Consider the following 18,017-nt stretch of genomic DNA (forward strand, 5'->3'; position numbering starts at 1 on the left):
TTAATTCAGGCACTCTGCTTCAGCAATTCTAACTTTGGCCCCATTCTAAAACAAAACCAACAAACACGACAGCATCCTTAGCATTAACAACACCCCACTTTGGCTGCAGCTCTGTTTAGTGCACCCACTTATCATCAAGGCAAAGATGGAAGAACGCACCGCTTCTGATGGATTTTTCTTCTTCTTTCAATTTGTCCCCTCCCTTTCAGAAGAAAAAGACTGCAAACAAAATCACTACGTCACAGGAGGCAGAGGGAATCCCATCTCTGCACTCTTTAGAAACCAAGGCCAGCAAACAAAAACAAGCCAATTATAGGAAATAAACAAGTAATCCAAAATAAGCAGTAAACCCACAGGAAAATTCTTATGACAACCTCAACACATCAAAAGGCATGTTTCGATAAAAAGGCTGAACAAATTCCTCCTAAGACGTTCAGAATCAAAAAAGCTTCCTCGACACAGCAAAAGCAACATTATTTCATCTTATCACATTTAAAGACTAAGGGACAGTTACATAAAGACATGAGAGAGACATATTCACCAGCTGGGTGTGGATAGCTATGGAATGACACAGTGAAGGATATTTATAGGGGATTCCCTGCTTCCTGCAATGTGCGTCAACAGCATCACTAAAGAGAACAGAAATCACCACTGTTCTCAGAAGCTAAATCTGAATGAAGCATCACTTGAAATACCATGAAAGAGGCAGAATCTGAATATACAGTAAAAGTTCCAGCAAACCTAATTTAAAAAATATTTTAAAGATAAAAAATATCATACAAAAATGCCCACAACACCCTCACAAAACTTAATACATGAAAATTTCTCTAATTTCCCTCGTGTGTTAAATTGGCCAAGATACAAAAAGATAATCTATTTTTCTAGCTGCTTCCCTCCCCAGGCGGTGGAGTTCAAGGACTTTATATAAAGAAAGAAAATGTTCTGAAACTCACCCAGATGGATCTGCACTTAAACCAACAGCAAGCTCACATTATTAATGGAGACCTCATTGTAAGAATCTGTTCTGCCGGAATTTTGCCGGAAGAAATTCCTTCTGGGAAACCTGTGCCTCTTCCTCCCCGCCCACAGTCCCCTCCAGCCCCCTTCACCCTTGAATGAAACGCTACTGATCCTGGAGGCTGCGTCTCCAGCAAGCTAATTGCTCTGACAAGCAGTGCTGAAGCAGACCACGGCCCAGCTGTTCAGAGGGATGTCACCTAGAGCTCTGCCAACAGTCACATTCGCGTGTGCGCGCGCACACTCACACACACATGCACACACGCTGCAAGAACCCCCCCACACACACGCACCTCCTCTCCCATTCAAGCACTTCAGTGACATGCCTGCCTCCACAATGCTCTGAGGATAGCTTTTAAAGACACAGCAGCAGCTCTTTCCTGCTGCATAAGTTGAGATGCCAAAATAGAGTCTTATTAAAGAATAATGAGTTGGGCATGTGTATTTAATTAAAAGTTCACTTTTAAATTTACTTTGCCTTTTTCTCACCTGCAAAATAACTGAGACCAGAGAAATGGTCTTTGCCTAAAAGCTACTGGAATGTTGCTTTTAGGCAACTTTACAAACTAAGACCAAACCTAGTTACAGATAATTTTCTTTCTAGTGAGCTTTATTTAGTAAAATCACTTTTCATTTTGGGGAAGAAGTAGGCAACATAGGATACTTGTAGCTACGTGTTCCTCCTCCCATATCTGTTCCCAAAAGGACGGGAAAAAGACTTTGGCTATAAAATGGGGGAATAAGAAAACGGCAAAGGTACCTTACTGATAGAACTGATGGAAAAGGATAGGAACACAGTATAAGGATCGGGATGAGGATAAACAGATTAAAATAAAGTGGTAGAAAGGATACCAGCAAAGAAGAGTAAATAGTTCTTAAAAGGATGTGTGGCTCTGGGACATAAGACTCAAATGACCTTAGGCCCTAATTTTAAGAGCCTAAAGAAAGGTAGTAATAATCTCTATTGTTACAGCAAGAAACGGACATTATAGGTGGTGCAAGGTCTGTAATAGCACAAAGTAACATACGGTAGCAGGGTCCAGGAAAACAGTAAGACCTGTCACAAAGACAACTAGTCATTCATTAAAGCATGTGTTTGTTGTATGCTTGTGTTCTTACTATGGGCCAGACACTATGATATATTCTAGACATGAGACATATTCATGAAGGGTTATGCAGAAGAAGAAAAAAAGAGAGGATTCTGGCTTTTACTCTGAATGAGCTGAGAAGCCATTAGAAGGTGAGAAGGCTTATTTATTTAAAGGGCCAAACAGACCACTGAAAGGAATCTGGCTTTTACACTTAGCAAGATGATAGGCCACTGGGAGTTTTTAAGCAGAGGAATGGCATTTTTTTAACCTGTATTTCTTATTTGCCTCCAAATTTTGGAGAAATATTTAACATACAGAAAATATGCAAAAATTGTCACGTAGTTCATATACAGATTTAGCACGTATGTATGTATGTACGTGTGTATAATTGTTTTCAGAACTATTTGAGATGTCCTCATAATGACCTTCACACCTGAAATAATACAGTATGTATCTCCTAACAATAAAGTCACTCTGACTATGAGAATAACCACTGGGCAAGTCCTACATGAATTAATGGGTAGTAAACATGCAAAGCAGATCTAAATAGTACTGCGAAAGTTTAGAAAACTGAAATGACTTCGGAATTACCATCGGCTGAAGGCTGGACAGAACTTGCAAGCTGAACCCACCCAGCTCAAGTGTCTGCTAAAATAAAATATTCACCGTAGCATTTAAACAAGCCCCAGACCCTTGTAATATAATATTCAAAATTTCCATAATACAATCCAAAATTACTTGGCATATAAAGAACCAAGATAATCTCAATTTATATAGGGAAAGATGAACAGATACAACATTGAGATGATACAGATGTAGGAATTATCTTGACAGGTATTAAAATAACTTATAAAAATGTTCCAACAAATAAGGAAAAACACTTCTGAAACTAATGGAAAGATAGAATATCTCAGAAAAGAAATAGAGGATAGAAAAAAGAACCAGATGGAAATTTTAGAACTGAAAAATATAACAGCCAAAATATAAACATTTACTTGGTGGGTTCAATAGCAGAGTAGAAATGACAGGAGAATCAGTGAATTTGAAGACATATCAAATTCGAACTGAAGACACATAATTTTGAAGACAGATCAAATTTCAACAGAAATATCAAATATGCATCAGCATCAAATATGAACAATAAAGAGAAAAAAGATTATTGGGGGGCCAATAAAGAACCAATCATCAAGAACCCAGAGGACAGGGGCCAGCCTGGTGGCTCAGGCGGTTGGAGCTCCATGCTCTTAATGCCGAAGGCTGCTGGTTCGATTCCCACATGGGCCAGTGGGCTCTCAACCACAAGGTTGCCAGTTCAACTCCTGGAGTCCCGCAAGGGATGGTGGGCAGCGCCCCCTGCAACTAAGGTTGAATACGGCACCTTGAGCTCAGCTGCCTCCCAGATGGCTCAGTTGGTTGGAGCGCAGGCTCTCAACCACAAGGTTGCCAGTTCAATTCCTCGACTCCCGCAAGGGATGGTGGGCAGCGCCCCCTTCAACTAAAATTGAACACGGCACCTTGAGCTGAGCTGCAGCTGAGCTCCCAGATGGCTCAGTTGGTTGGAGCGCATCCTCTCAACCACAAGGTTGCCGGTTGACTCCTGCAAGGGATGGTGGGCTGTGCCCCCTGGAACTAGAAAAACAGCAGCTGGACCTGGAGCTGAGCTGCGCCCTCCACAACTAAGACTGAAAGAACAATATCTTGAAGCTGAACAGCACCCTCCACAACTAAGACTGAAGGAACAACAACTTGAAGCTGAACAGCACCCTCCACAACTGAGATTGAAAGGACAACAACTTGACTTGGAAAAAAGGCCTGGAAGTACACACTGTTCCCCAATAAAGTCCTGTTCCCCTTCCCCAATAAAATCTTTAAAAAATAAAAAATAAAAAGAACCCAGAGGACAATACCAAAAACTCTAATATTTGAAGGCCATCAGTGTCCCAGGAGGGGAGAAAGAATGTGGTAAAATATTTGAAGAAATAATGGCTAAAAATTTCATGAATTTGGCAAAAGGCATAAACCGATAGCATCAAGAAGTTCAGCAATCCCCAAACAGGATAAACACAACAAAATCTATTCCTGAATTAATAATAATCTAACAGCTAAAAACTAAAGACAAATAAAAAATTTTTAAAGCAACCAGAGAAAAATGATGCATTACTAATTAAGGGAACACTGATTTAAATGACTTCATATTTCTCATCAGAAACTATGAAGACTAGAAGGAAGTAGAGTATTTTTAAAGTGCTAAAAAGAAAGAACTATAAACAGAGAAGTCTATAACCAGAGAAAATATCCCTCAGGAATGAAGATGACATTAAGCCATTCTTGGATGATGGAAAACTAAGAGAATTCATTGCCAGCAGACCTCCTCTAAAACAATGGCCAAAGAAAGTTCAAAAATATGGGAAATAATACAACTAAACTTGGAATACTAGGAATGAAGGAAGGAAAATACAAATGCTAAATATCTGGTTACATGTAATAGACTATTCTTCCCCAACTGAGTTCTTGAAAATAGATTTGAAAGAAAAAATTGTAAGATTATATCATGGAGTTTTCAATGTATGTACGTAAATGTAATAGATAAGACAATTAGAACATTAAGGGGGATAGGAAAGGAACCTATGTGGTGGTAATATTTTAACATTCCCCCTAGAATGGCAAAATCTTAATTCTAAGTAGACCATTAAAAGTTAGATATATATACATATATATGTGTGTATATATATATATACACACACACATATGTATGTGTGTGCGTGCGTGAACAGAGAGATCAAGTTCCCTAGAGCAACTAATAAAAAACTATATAAAAAGATAAAGTGAAAACCTAACAAATAAATTTAAATAATTAAAATACTACAAAATGTTCAAATGACTCAAAGGCAGGGAAAGGGAATCATGGAATCATCAGAGGATTAAAAAATAGGAAGAACAAAGAAAAAACAAATAAGATGGTAGTCCTAAATCTAAACATAACAATAACTACATTAAATGTAAACAATCAAAAATACCAATTAAAAGACAGAGACTGTCCAAATAAATTAGAAACTCATTTCAAATATAATGATGTAAGCAGGTTAAAAGCAAACAGAATAAACTATTCTGTATACTACTTTAATAGTGGATACATGATATACATTTGTTAAAACCCACAGAATTGTACAACACAAAGAGTGAAACCTAACATAAATTATGGACTTTAGTTAATAATAACATATCAATACTGATTCATCAATTTGCATCACACTAATGCAAAATGTACCACACTAATGCAAAATGTTTACAATATGTGTATTCGGGGAGAGTGGGATATGGGAACTCTGTAATTTCTGCTCCATTTTTCTGTAAACCTAACACTGTTCTGAATACTAAAGTCTATTTTTAAAAGATACATTATACAAATGCTAACCAGAAAAAAGCTGGAATGGTTATATTAATATTAGACAAAGTAGACTTCAGAGCAAAGGAATTACCAGGGATAAAGAAGAACACTACATAATGGTAAAAGGGACAATTCATCAAGATGACAACAATTCTAAATGTCTATACACCTAATAACAGAGTTTCAAAATACACAAAGCAATAATTGAGAAGCGAAAGGAAAAATAGACAAATAGTCAAATATAGTTGGATATATCAACACCCCTCTTTCAGGAACAGATAGTCCCATTAGACCAAAAATTAGCAAGAATGTAGAACTGAACAATATCATCAAACAATAGAATCTAATTGACATTTATAGAACACTCCAAGTACAAACAGAATACACATTCTTTTTAAGTGCTCCTGGAACATACACCAAGATAGCCACATATATGGAGTCATAAAACAACCCTCACAAATTTAGAACAACTGAAATAATACAAAGTATGTCCTGTGACCATAACGGAATTAAACTAGAAATCAGTAACAAAAATGTAACATAAAAATCTCCAAACACTTGGAAACTAAACAATATACTTCTAAAAATTCCATTGGTCAAAGAGGTCATCTCAAGGGTAACTGGAAAACATTTTGAACTGAACAAAGAAGGGGAAATATTTATGTAGCACTAAATTCTTGTATTAGAAAAGTAGTGTCAGGTACTAAATACCTGTGTCCCTCCAAAATTCATATGTTGAAGTTCTAACCCAGTATGTCTTTATTTGGAATGGGGCCTCTACAGAAATAATTAAAGTTAAAGGTCATACAGATGGAGCCCTGATCCGACAGGATTAGTTTCCTTATAAGAGACACTGAAGAGTTTGCTCTTTCTCTCTCCCCCAGCATGCACAAGAGGTGATATGAACACACAGTTAGAGGGCAGCTGCCTACAATGCAAAAGAAGAGGCCTCAGAATGCAGTGCTGACATCTTGATCTTGGACTTCCCAGCCTCCAGAAGTCAGAAATAATTTTGTGTTGTTTAAGCCACCCAGTCCTTGTTATTTTGTTATGATAACCCAAGCTGACTAATATAAGCAGAAAGATCTCTTATAACCTAACTTTCTACCTTGAGAAACTAATAAAAGAACAAAATAAACTCAAACTAATCAGAATGAAGATAATAATAAAAAACAGAAATCAATGAAATTGAAAACAAAATAAAATCAATGAAACCAAAAGCTAGTTCTTTAAAAAGACCAATAAAATTGACAAATCTTTAGCAAGACTGACAAAGAAGAGAGAAAACACACATAATAACACAAATGAAAAAAAAATCATTACAGATCCCGCAGACATTAAAAAGACAATACAGGTGTATTACACACAATTTTAAACACATAAATTCAACTACTTAGTTGAAAGAGTCCACCTTCCTTAAAAAACACAAATGTTCAAATCACCCTAGCTGAATTAGATAACTTGAATAATCCTGTAATGTAACTATTAAATAAATCTACAGGCCAAGATATTTTCTCTGGTAAATTTTAGCACACATTTCCAAAAGAAATAGTACCAATTCTATATAATCTCTTCAGAAAACAGAAGAGAAGGAAACACTTCCCAACTAATTTTATGAGGCCAACATTACCCTGATACCCAAACCAGGCAAAGATATTACAAGAAAACTATAGACCAATATCCTCACAAAGGTGTGAATCTCAACAACATATTAGCAAATCAAATCCACTGATATATAAATAAGATAATGCATTACAACCAAGTGGATTACGTCCTGAGAATGCAAAGCTGGTTCAATTTTTCAAAAGTAATGTAATCCACCATATTGAGAAGAAAAAACCACATGATCATTTCAACTGTTGCAGAAAAAGCATTGAACAAAATTCAACATTCACTCATAATAAAAACTCTCAATAAACTAGGAACAGAAAAAAATTCCCTTAGTCTGATAAAGGACAACTATAACAAACCTACAGACTGATGCCTTCCCCTCTAAGATCAAAAACAAGGCCAGGTTGTCCACTGTCATCATTACGATTCAACATCATAGTGCAAGTCCCAGTCAGTACAAAAAGCCAAGAAAAAGAAATAAAAGGCATTGCCAAGGAAGAAATAAAAACTGATCCTCTTCACAAACAATATAATCGTGTATATATAAAATACCAAGGAACATACATACACACCACACACACAAAACCTCCTAGAACTAGTAAATATGTTTCGCAAGATCATAGGACATAAAGTCAACACTGCCTAATCAATCAAATTTCCATATACTAGCAATGAATAACTTAAAAACAAAAAAAATTTTTTTTAAAGGTTTTATTGGGGCAAGGGAACAGGACTTTATTGGGGAACAGTGTGTACTTCCAGGCCTTTTTTCCAAGTCAAGTGGTTGTCCTTTCAGTCTTAGTTGTGGAGGGCGCAGCTCAGCTCCAGGTCCAGTTGCCGTTTCTAGTTGCAGGGGGCACAGCCCACCATCCCTTGTGGGAGTTGAACCAGCAACCTTGTGCTTGAGAGGATGCGCTCCAACCAACTGAGCCATCTGGGAGCTCAGCGGCAGCTCAGCTCAAGGTGCCGTGTTCAATCTTAGTTGCAGGGGGTGGAGCCCACCATCACCTGAGGGACTTGAGGAATTGAACTGGCAACCTTGTGGTTGAGAGCCCACTGGCCCATGTGGGAATCGAACCGGCAACCTTTGGAGTTAGGAGCATGGAGCTCTAACCGCCTGAGCCACCGGGTCGACCCCAAAACCAAAAATTAAATAATACCATTTATGATTGCTGCGTCAAAATTAAATACCTGGTACACACTTAACAAAATATGTACAGAAACTGTATACAGAAAACTACACGACACTGAAGAAAGAAACCAAAGACCTAAATAGATGGAGAGACATACTGTTTTCCTGGACTGGAAGACTCAACATATTAGTAAACATGTCAGTTCTTCCTAATTTGATCTACAGATTTAGTACAATTCCATTCAAACTCCCAGTAGGGTTTTTTTTTTTTTTTTTTTGTAGATACAGACAAAATAATTCTAATATTTATATGGAAAGGCAAAGAAGCAAAATAACCAAAACAATTTTGAAGGCTAAAGTTGTAGGTTCATAGTACCCAATTTTAAGACTTACTATAAAGTTACAGTACTCAAGACGGTACAGAATTGGTGAAGAGAAAGGACACAGATCAATTGAACAGAAAAAGAGAGTCTAGAAACAGACTCATATAAATATATCAGCTGATTTTTTACAAAAGTGAAAAGCAATTTAATGAAGAATGGACAGTCTGTTTAACAAATGGTATAGAAATCACTGGACATCCAAAGGGAAAAATAAATTAGTATCAACAGAAAAATTAACTCAAAATGGACTGCTGATCTAATGTAAAACTATAAAATGTTTAGAAGAAAATAAAGGAGTAAATATTTGTGACCCAGGATTAGGCAAAGAGTTCTTAAGATACCAAAAGCACAATCCATTAAAGAAAAAAAATTGACAAGTTGGGCTTTATCAAAATTAAAAACTTGTTCTGCAAAACACTGCTAAGATAAAGACAAACTAGTAGACGGAAGAAAATATATGCAAATTATGTACTCAACAAATGACTTGTATCCAGAATATATAAATAACTCTCAAAAATCAATGATAAAAAAAAAAAACCCAGAACAACTCAATGATAAAAAATAACCCAATAAAAAAATGGGCAAAGGACTTAAATATAAAATACTGATAATCATAGTGAAGATATGGAGCAAATGGAACTTTCATACATTGGACCTCTCATACACTGGTATAGCCACTCTTGAATATGTTTGGTAGTTTCTTATAAAGTTAAAATACACTTATCAGATGACCCAGCAATCCCACCACTCCTAGTTATTTACCCTAGAGAAATGAACTTACTTTCATATAAAACCTGTACAAAAATGTTTATAGCTGCTCTATTCATAATTGCAAAAACAAAAACAAAAACGAAACAACCTAAATATTCTTTTAACTTTGATTATTAAAAGATTTCAGGTTTACAAAACAACATAATGATTAGACATTTACACCCCTCACAAAGTGATAACCCCACCCCCAACCAAGTCCATTAGTGGCCAGGCATCTACACAGTCTATAGAGTGATCCCCTTGGTAAGTCCATGCCCATCTGGCACCCTACATATTCTTTACATTACAGATTACATTCCCCATACTGTATTTCTCATCCCTGTGACTAATTTGTGACTACCAATTTGTACTTTCTAATCCCTTCATCTTCTCCCCTATCCTGCAACCCCCCCCCCATCTAGCATCCATCAGTTTTTTCTATGTATCTTTTAGTCTATTTCTGTTCTGTTTGCTCGTTTATTCTGTTCTTTAAATTCCAAATATAAGTAAGATTATATGGTAGGTATTTGTCTTTCTCAGTCTGACTTATTTCACTTAGCATAGTACCCTCTAGGTCCATCCATGTTGTTGCACGTGGTAAGATTTCATTCTTTTTTATAGCAGAGTAATACTCCATTGTATAAATGTGCCACAATTTCTTTATCCAGGTGTCTATTGATGGGCATTTCAGTTGTTTCCATATCGTGGCTATTGTGGATAGCGCTGCAATCAACATAGGGGTGCATATATCTTTTCACATTAATGTTTTGGATTTCTTTGGATAAATACCCAGGAGTGGAATTGCTGGGTCATAAGGTAGGTCTATTTTTAATTTTTTGAGGAACCTCTATACTGTTTTCCATAGTGGCTGCACCAATTTGCATTCCCACCAACAGTGCACAAGGGTTCCCTTTCCTCTACATCCTTGCCAACACTTGTTTGTTGATTTAAATATTCTACAGTGAGTCAATGGATAAACAGTGGTACATTCATACAATGAAAGTCTACAGAATGAACTGACGTATGCAACAAATTGGATGAATCTCAAAGACATTATGTTGAGTGAAAGTCTGTATCAAAACATTACCTACTGTGTGATTCTATTTACATGACATTCTGGAAAAGTCAAAATTATAGGGATAGTAAACAGATCAGTGATTGCCAGGATCTGGGGTGAAGGAAAGGGACCAACTATAAAGGGCAAAAGGGAACCATTTAAAATAACAGAAATATTGTGGTGGTAGTTATTAGACTATATGTTTGTCAAAATTTATAGAACTGTTCACTTAAAAAGGGCAAATATTCCTCTATGTAAATTACACCTCATCTGACTTTTAAAAATAAGAAAAATAATAATGAGGGTAAGTAATGGATGTAGGTACAGATTAAACAAGAATAGTAGAATGTTGGGGTGGCCGGATGGCTCAGTTGGTTAGAGCGCTGGCTCTGAACACCAGGTGTGTGGGTTCGATTCCCACATGGGCCAGTGAGTTGCGCCCTCCACAACTAGATTGAAGACAACAAGCTTCCAGTGAGCTTCCAGAGGGGCCATGATGGCTCAGTCGGTTAGCGCATGAGCTCTCAACAACAAGGTTGCTGGTTCAATTCCCGCATGGAATGGTGGGCTGAGCCCCCTGCAACTAAAGACTTGGAGCTGAGCTGCGCCCTCCACAACTAGATTGAAGGAAAATGACTTGGAATTTATGGGCCCTGGAGAAATACACTGTTTCCCAATATTCCCCAATAAAATTTATTTTTTTAAAAATTAGTAGAATGTTGATTATTGAAGTATACATTGGGGGATGTTAATGTAATATTTACTTTGTAGTTTTGAAATTTTTCATTAAAAAAAAAAAAAAGGTCAGGAGAATCAGCAAAGGAGACTAAGAAAGAATGGCCAGTGAGAAAGGAAAGTGATGTTTTGGAAGCCAAGTGAGAAAGCATTTCAAGGAAAGGGCGATAAACAATGTCAAATGTTTAGGTCAAATGAGATGAGAACTTACAACTGATACTGGATTTTGGAATACAGTCGTAGTGGTGGTGAAAGCCTAAGTGGAGTGGGTTCAGGAGAGAAAGGAGGACAGAAATTGGTGATAGCAAGAACAAACAACTCTTTCAAATAATTTTGTTGTGAAGAGAAATGAGGTGGTAGCTGGAGCAGGGAGAGGATCACAAGAGGTTTTCATAAGATGGGACAGACTGCGATATATTTGAATGCTAATGCTCCGCCACAAAGTTAAGCTCTTAAAAGATCATTAGCTAAATCCATATGGAGTATGTTAAGACCTCCAGATCATATTAAACGATAAAAGCAAGATGCATTTGCCAAAATCTTTTTGAGTATTTTCTACAGTAAAAGCACTAAGTATTTTAAATGTTTTACATTGAAATCTCATTATTCAATAATCAAAAATATATAGAACTTTTGTATAGAATATTCACAAGCATTATTTATGAGAAAAATCTAGAAATTAACAATAGGAATCATAATAAATAACAAATTCAAATGAATATTATAAAGTCATTCTCATGATGTATTCATAATTTTTTTAACAAGGGCAATATATATGATAGTCCAGAAAAAATCTTATGTAAAACTATGTATACATTATGGTATTAACTATAAATAAATATCTATGAAAAGATAACGGATTACAAATATATAACAAGTATCTGTCTCTTAGGAGTGAGATTACAGGGGATATTTATTTTCTCCTCTATATAGTTTTGCTCACTGAATTTTATAAAATGTTTTTAATAACCATGCACTGATTCTATAATCCGATTATTTTAAAAATACTCATTCTTGTACTGACCTACATGAGCTAATAGATGACCCTGATGAGGAAAATAGGTAATTGGAAATGTTTAGGTCCCTCCAGCTTAGTATAAATGTGAGCTTTACAACAAAACAAAATCTTCAAAACTGGACTTAGGGTTAACTAAGAATCTTAGCTATTTACTGGGTCACAGAAATAGGATGTTTAGATCCTCATAATTGTGAGCAAAGCAAGTCAGTAAGTTTGACTTGGGCAGTACGGGCAAAACGGGCAGTATCACAATTCTAGTATAAGCCCTCTAGCTCTTCTAGATCGCATCACACACACACAAAATTCAACCACAGCATCCCCAAATAAACACTAAGGGACTCTCTGGTTCCCAGTTTGTTCAACTAAAAAGAAGTTTAAATGTACGGACCTTGTTAGGACCCATATTCACACAATTATAAGAAGATACCTTGGAGACAGCGGAGGAAAACAAAACACGAACTGGGTATTAAATGACATTAAGTATTATTGTTAATTTTGTGAAATATAAAATGGCATGGTGGTTAGTTTTAAAAAGTCCTTATTAGTTATAAATGCATCCTGAATTATTTACAGGTGAAATGACATGTGTGCATTTGCTTTAAAATATTCCAACTTCAATAACAGCAAAAGTACTCGTATGTATCGACTGTGTTGAAACTGAGTACTGGATTCATGGTGGTTCATTAGACTATTCCCTATTGTATTTATGTTTAAATCTTCCATAAGAAAAATTTTGGAAAGAAAGTTTACATGAGTGAAGAGAGTGAGGCTTTAGGAAAATTTTCAAGACTTTTCCCACATTTGGATGGCAAATAAAACTACATCAAATGTTCAAAGAACCAAAACAAAAAACAAAAACAAAAAAAAGAGATGTAGAACAGGGAGCCGCTGGTGATTCTGACAAGGAAAATATGCACATGTAATAAGACATACTCTGAATTAAGTCATAATTAAGACTAAAGAACAAGTGTCCATTAATATCAAGACTTAAAAGGAAGCAATAACTAAGGACCATGAATAGTAAGTATTGAGGGAATATGTGCTGTTTCTATAGCAAATAGCAGATGGAGAATTCATAAAGAAAATGTTAGTAATTCGTTTTAGCAAGACTCTCTACTTGTCACTGAAAAATTTTCCTCAAAGTAAAGCACAGGACTAACTGTGACTAATTTATAGGCTTTTTACTCACTAATCATGTAACTGGCAAACTACTCTACCTTTTTGAACTTCACCTATAAAATGGGGATAATTGTACCTCCTTGCAAGATAATACAAAAATTAGAAACAAATTGCTCATATAGTACCTGGCACAAAGTATGCAACTTAGTAAGTTACACCTAGTATTATTACTGAGCTTAACAGGAAAGAACATGCATTAGAGTCAAGAATGATATAAAGCAGCCACCATCACTGTCTCTATTGAATACTGAATTAGATGAAAGCAGTAAGACACAAAAAATTAAGAGGTATAAGAATTAGACAAAACTGTCCTAAATTTAGCAATGTGTGTAGTAGAATCCAAGAAAATCTAAGGACTAACCATTTAGCATTAAAAAGAACTCAGCTGAAATGAAGATCAAAGTACTAAAATTAACAATGTATCTATATTCTAAGAACAGAAAAAGGGAACCCATACACAATTACAATCAATACTACCTAGGAACAAATCTAACAAAAGATCTTTAATGAAAAAGTTATAAAACGCTACTGAAGAAATAAAAAACCCATACAAAGGGAGTTACAGACCATACCTCTAGCTAACTACTCAAAGAAGCCAGTTCCTTCCATGTTAATATACAGATTCAATGCAATTCCAACAAAAAAGAGTCACTGTTGTTTGAATAAGATAAACAAGTAAGAGATCCGCCCTATGAGGTACAGACTTCTTATATAATAATTAAGACATGTGGAAATTGAGCAGACCAATGGAAAAATAGAGAGATCCTAGAACAGACAGAACAACATATCAAAAAGACTTCAAGGCAAAATTAGAGGAGGCAAAATTAATATTGAGTAACAAATGGGTTGGGGCAAATAGTTATCCATATAGAAAAAAATTAGAGTTCTATTCACACCACACACAAACATAAATTCCAGGTGGACTAAAAACCTACATATGAAAAGCAAATTCTTAAAACTTCCAGAAGCAAATATACAAGAATCTTTATGACCTCCGCATAAGGAAGGATTTCTTAAATAAGAATCAGAAGAAGCAAAAACCAGGAAAAAAAGATTGTAATATTTGATGACTTTAAAATTTTTAACTTCTGTATTATTAAAAAAACATAAACAATTAAAAGCTATAGATTGAAAAAATTTTTTTGAAACAAACATATATGACAATTAATTGGTACTCAGTGTATATACATGTAAGCCAAATAGAAAAAGACAAATTTTAGAAAAGCTGGCAAAGACTCACAAGTAGAAAACCAAAAGGCCAATAATAAAAGTAATGAAGCTTATCTTCTACTAGTAACGAGGTAAATGCAAATTAAGATGAAGAAACACCATGTCACATCCAAAAGACTGTAAACAATTTTTTAAATTAATAGCTTTTACAATATCACATACTGGTATATCAATACCAGTTCATTTTTATTGTTGAGCAGTGCCCCACCGTATAATAAACCACAATTTATATACTTATCTTTTGAATAATATGAGTTGTTTACAATTTTTAACTTGTATAAATAGAGCTGGTATAAACACTGATATGCAAGTCTTGATGTAGACATATGGATTCACTTCAAAGGCAGAATGGCTGTGTTGTTATATATGCATAATTTAAAAAGTCAAAAGTGGCTGTATAATACATTCCTATCATTAACATCTAAGAGTTCCAGTTGCTCCACATCCAACATTTGATTTGGTCACATTTTTGAAGGTCAGCCATGCTAATAGTTGTGTAGTGGCATCTTATAGTTTTAATTTGTATTTCTCTCTGACTAACGATGAACATGTTTTCATGTGTTTATTTGCCAATCCCGTATCTTCTTTAGCGAAGTGTCTTATCCACTTTTAAATTAGGTTGTTTTATTGTTGAATTATGAGCTCTTCATATATCCTATACACAAGTTTTACTTAAACTTATTTTCTGCTACTCGATGACTTGTCTTTTCATTTTCTCTACTGTATTTTTAAGAGAAATTTTATTTTTATAAAATCAAACTTACTGTTTTTCTTTTATACTGTTTTTTTTTAAAATTAGTTTCAGGTATACAAAGCAACGTAATAGTTAGACATTTACACCCCTCACAAAGTGATAATCCCCCCAATCTACTACACCTCCGACATCGTATATAGCTGTTACACCATTGATTATATTTCCTATGCTATACTTTACATCCCATGACTACACACACTCGCACACACACACATACACACTGGGGGTGCCAAAAAACATATAGAAGTGGATACTTTGGTCAATGTTGCTCACGCAGTAGTTTGCCATAATCAGAAGTGTCTGAATGCTGATGGTAACCACTTTGAGCACCTCTTGTAATTGCAGAAGTCAAATGTGACTTGTATTCATCTTTTGTTATCGGTATATATTATTACAATTTTAATAGTTGTTTTCCTTTCTTAAAATGTGTGTACATTTTTTTGGCACCCCTGTGTATATATTTAATTATAGTTGACATTCAACACTATTCTACTTCGGCCTCAGGTGTATAGTGCCGTGATCAGGTAGCCACACAGTCCATGAAGTGATCCCCGGTAAGTCCAGTACCACCTGGCACCCTACATAATCTTTATAACATTATTGATTATATTCCCCATACTGTATTTCATATCCCCATGGCTATATTGTGACTACCAATTTGTACTTTTCATGTTCAGCTAATGAAATCTTTGCTTAATCTATGATTACAATGATTTTCTCAGATGTTTTCTTCTAGAACTTAAATCATTTTAGCCTTACATGTAAGTCTATGATCCATTTTAAGTTAATTTTTTGATGGTGTAATGTTAGAGGGTTCTTTTGCTGTTATTGTATTTTTAATGTGGTGAAGGATAGAATTTGCCACCCCAAAATATGCACTTTAGCGTGAGGATTATTTTGAGCAGAAGGAAATTGAGAAGCAGATACAAGAAAAGCTGTCCCTCTACTTGCCAAAAAGCAGGACATAAATTTACAAAGGTGTCCTCCCCTCTTTATCAGGAAGGACAAAAGCTAATCACAAATAACCCTTATCACCCTGGAGATGGCACCAAAGGACACTACACCACAAACTTTACTAACTAGCATTTATCATTAGTTTCACAACTATTTGCCTTCCCACAATTGGCCATCACTAGACTGAGGATTTTTTTCCTTTATATTATCACTTCTCTAAAAATTTATTGTTCCTTTGTTAAGATGCTAGCTATATAAACCTAAGTTCTAACCAAATTTTTGAGTTACTCATCCATGAGTTTCTCCTATGTGTATATGAGATACACATTAATAAACTTTTTTTTCTTGTTAATGTCTTTTGTTACACAGATCCAGCTGAGAACCTAGAAGAGTAGAAAAGATTTTCCCTCCTTTACAATGGTTATCCAATTGTTTAAGGACTACATATTAAAACTTTATCCTTTCCCCAATGAAATACCTTAGTAATGGTCAAAAATCAATTGACCCTACACTTGTGGATCTATTTCTGGACTTCCATTCTCTTTCACTGATCTATGTTTCTTGTTTCACCAATACCACACCATCTTAATTACTAAATATTTATAGTAAATTTTGAAATCAGGTAGTGTTAAGTTCCCCAACTTTGATCTTTGTTTTCAAATTTGTTTCGTCTACTCTAGACCTTTTGTGTTTCCAGATAAATATTAGTCAGTGAATCAACTGATTGGGATTATATTGAATCTATAGATCTGGAAGAACTGAAATCTTAACAATTTTCAATCTTTACATCCATAAGCAATGTTTTGTGGTTTTCAGGATACAGCTATTGCATCTGTCTTGTCAAATTTAGCCCTAAAATTTTGTATTTTTATACTATTTGTAAATGGTATGTTTCATAATTTCAATTCAGATTGCTCTTCTTGGTATATAAGCAAACTGACTTTTATATACTGACTTTTATCCTGCAACTTTCCAAAACTTAACTGTATACTAGTTTTGTAGATTCCTTATGGTTTCATATACATATGATGCTACCCTCTGCAGTGGTAAAAGCTTTACTTTTTCCTTTACAAGCATATGCTATTTATTACTCCCCCTTACCTTATTGCAATAGTGAGAATCCTCATTACTATGCTGAAAAGTAGTGGTAGAGCAAACATCCATGCCTTGTTTTTGTTCTCAGGGGCAAAGAATTCAGTATTTCATCATTAAGTATAGTATTAACTATAGGTTTGTCAAAGATGCCGATATAAGACTGAAGAAGTTCTTTTAATTTGTTGGGTTTTTAACACAAATGCTTCTTTTAATTATGTTATTTTATTTTTTAGTCTGCTAATACAGTGAATTACATTGCATTCTGAATGCTAAACCAACCTTGAATGCTGGGATAAACCCTACTTCATCATGATTTATTGTCCTTTTCATATACTGGCTTCAATTTACTAAAATTTTGTTAAGGATTTTTGTATCTGTGTTCATAACAGATATTCGTCTGTAGTTTTACGTCTTTGATCTTGGTATCAGGGTAAGGTTGGCTAATAAAATGGGTTGGTAAGTGTTCCCTCCTCTTGAAGCTCTTCGAAAGTTTATAGAGAAGTGGCAAATAAGTTCTTCCTTAAATTGTAGGAGTACTTCAGCAGTGAAGCCACCTTGGGCCTGGAGTTTCTCTAGTAGAAAAGTTTTAAACTTCATTCAATTTATGTAACAGATATAAGCCT

At 35.1% G+C, this 18,017-nt stretch overlaps 1 protein-coding gene across 28 annotated transcripts in view; it reads right to left on the reverse strand.

Annotated features, from left to right (window-relative positions):
- Positions 1–18,017, reverse strand: part of R3HDM2 (R3H domain containing 2) — a 135,374-nt gene that overhangs the window by 60,651 nt on the left and 56,706 nt on the right. For 2 of the 28 annotated variants that reach the window (XM_074325521.2, XM_019742326.3), the window contains exon 1: positions 954–1,058. The exons of 24 other annotated variants lie outside the window; for them this stretch is intronic. The gene's annotated coding sequence lies outside the window, so the exon portion shown is untranslated. Of the gene's footprint in view, positions 1–159; positions 184–953; positions 1,059–18,017 lie in introns of those variants that run through there. 2 more of the 28 variants (XM_074325529.2, XM_019742327.3) reach the window with 2 other exon arrangements.

Source organism: Rhinolophus sinicus, chromosome 1 (assembly GCF_057876585.1).
Source record: "Rhinolophus sinicus isolate RSI-liver-muscle chromosome 1, RSI-T2T, whole genome shotgun sequence".
NCBI classification, from domain to species: Eukaryota; Metazoa; Chordata; class Mammalia; order Chiroptera; family Rhinolophidae; genus Rhinolophus; species Rhinolophus sinicus.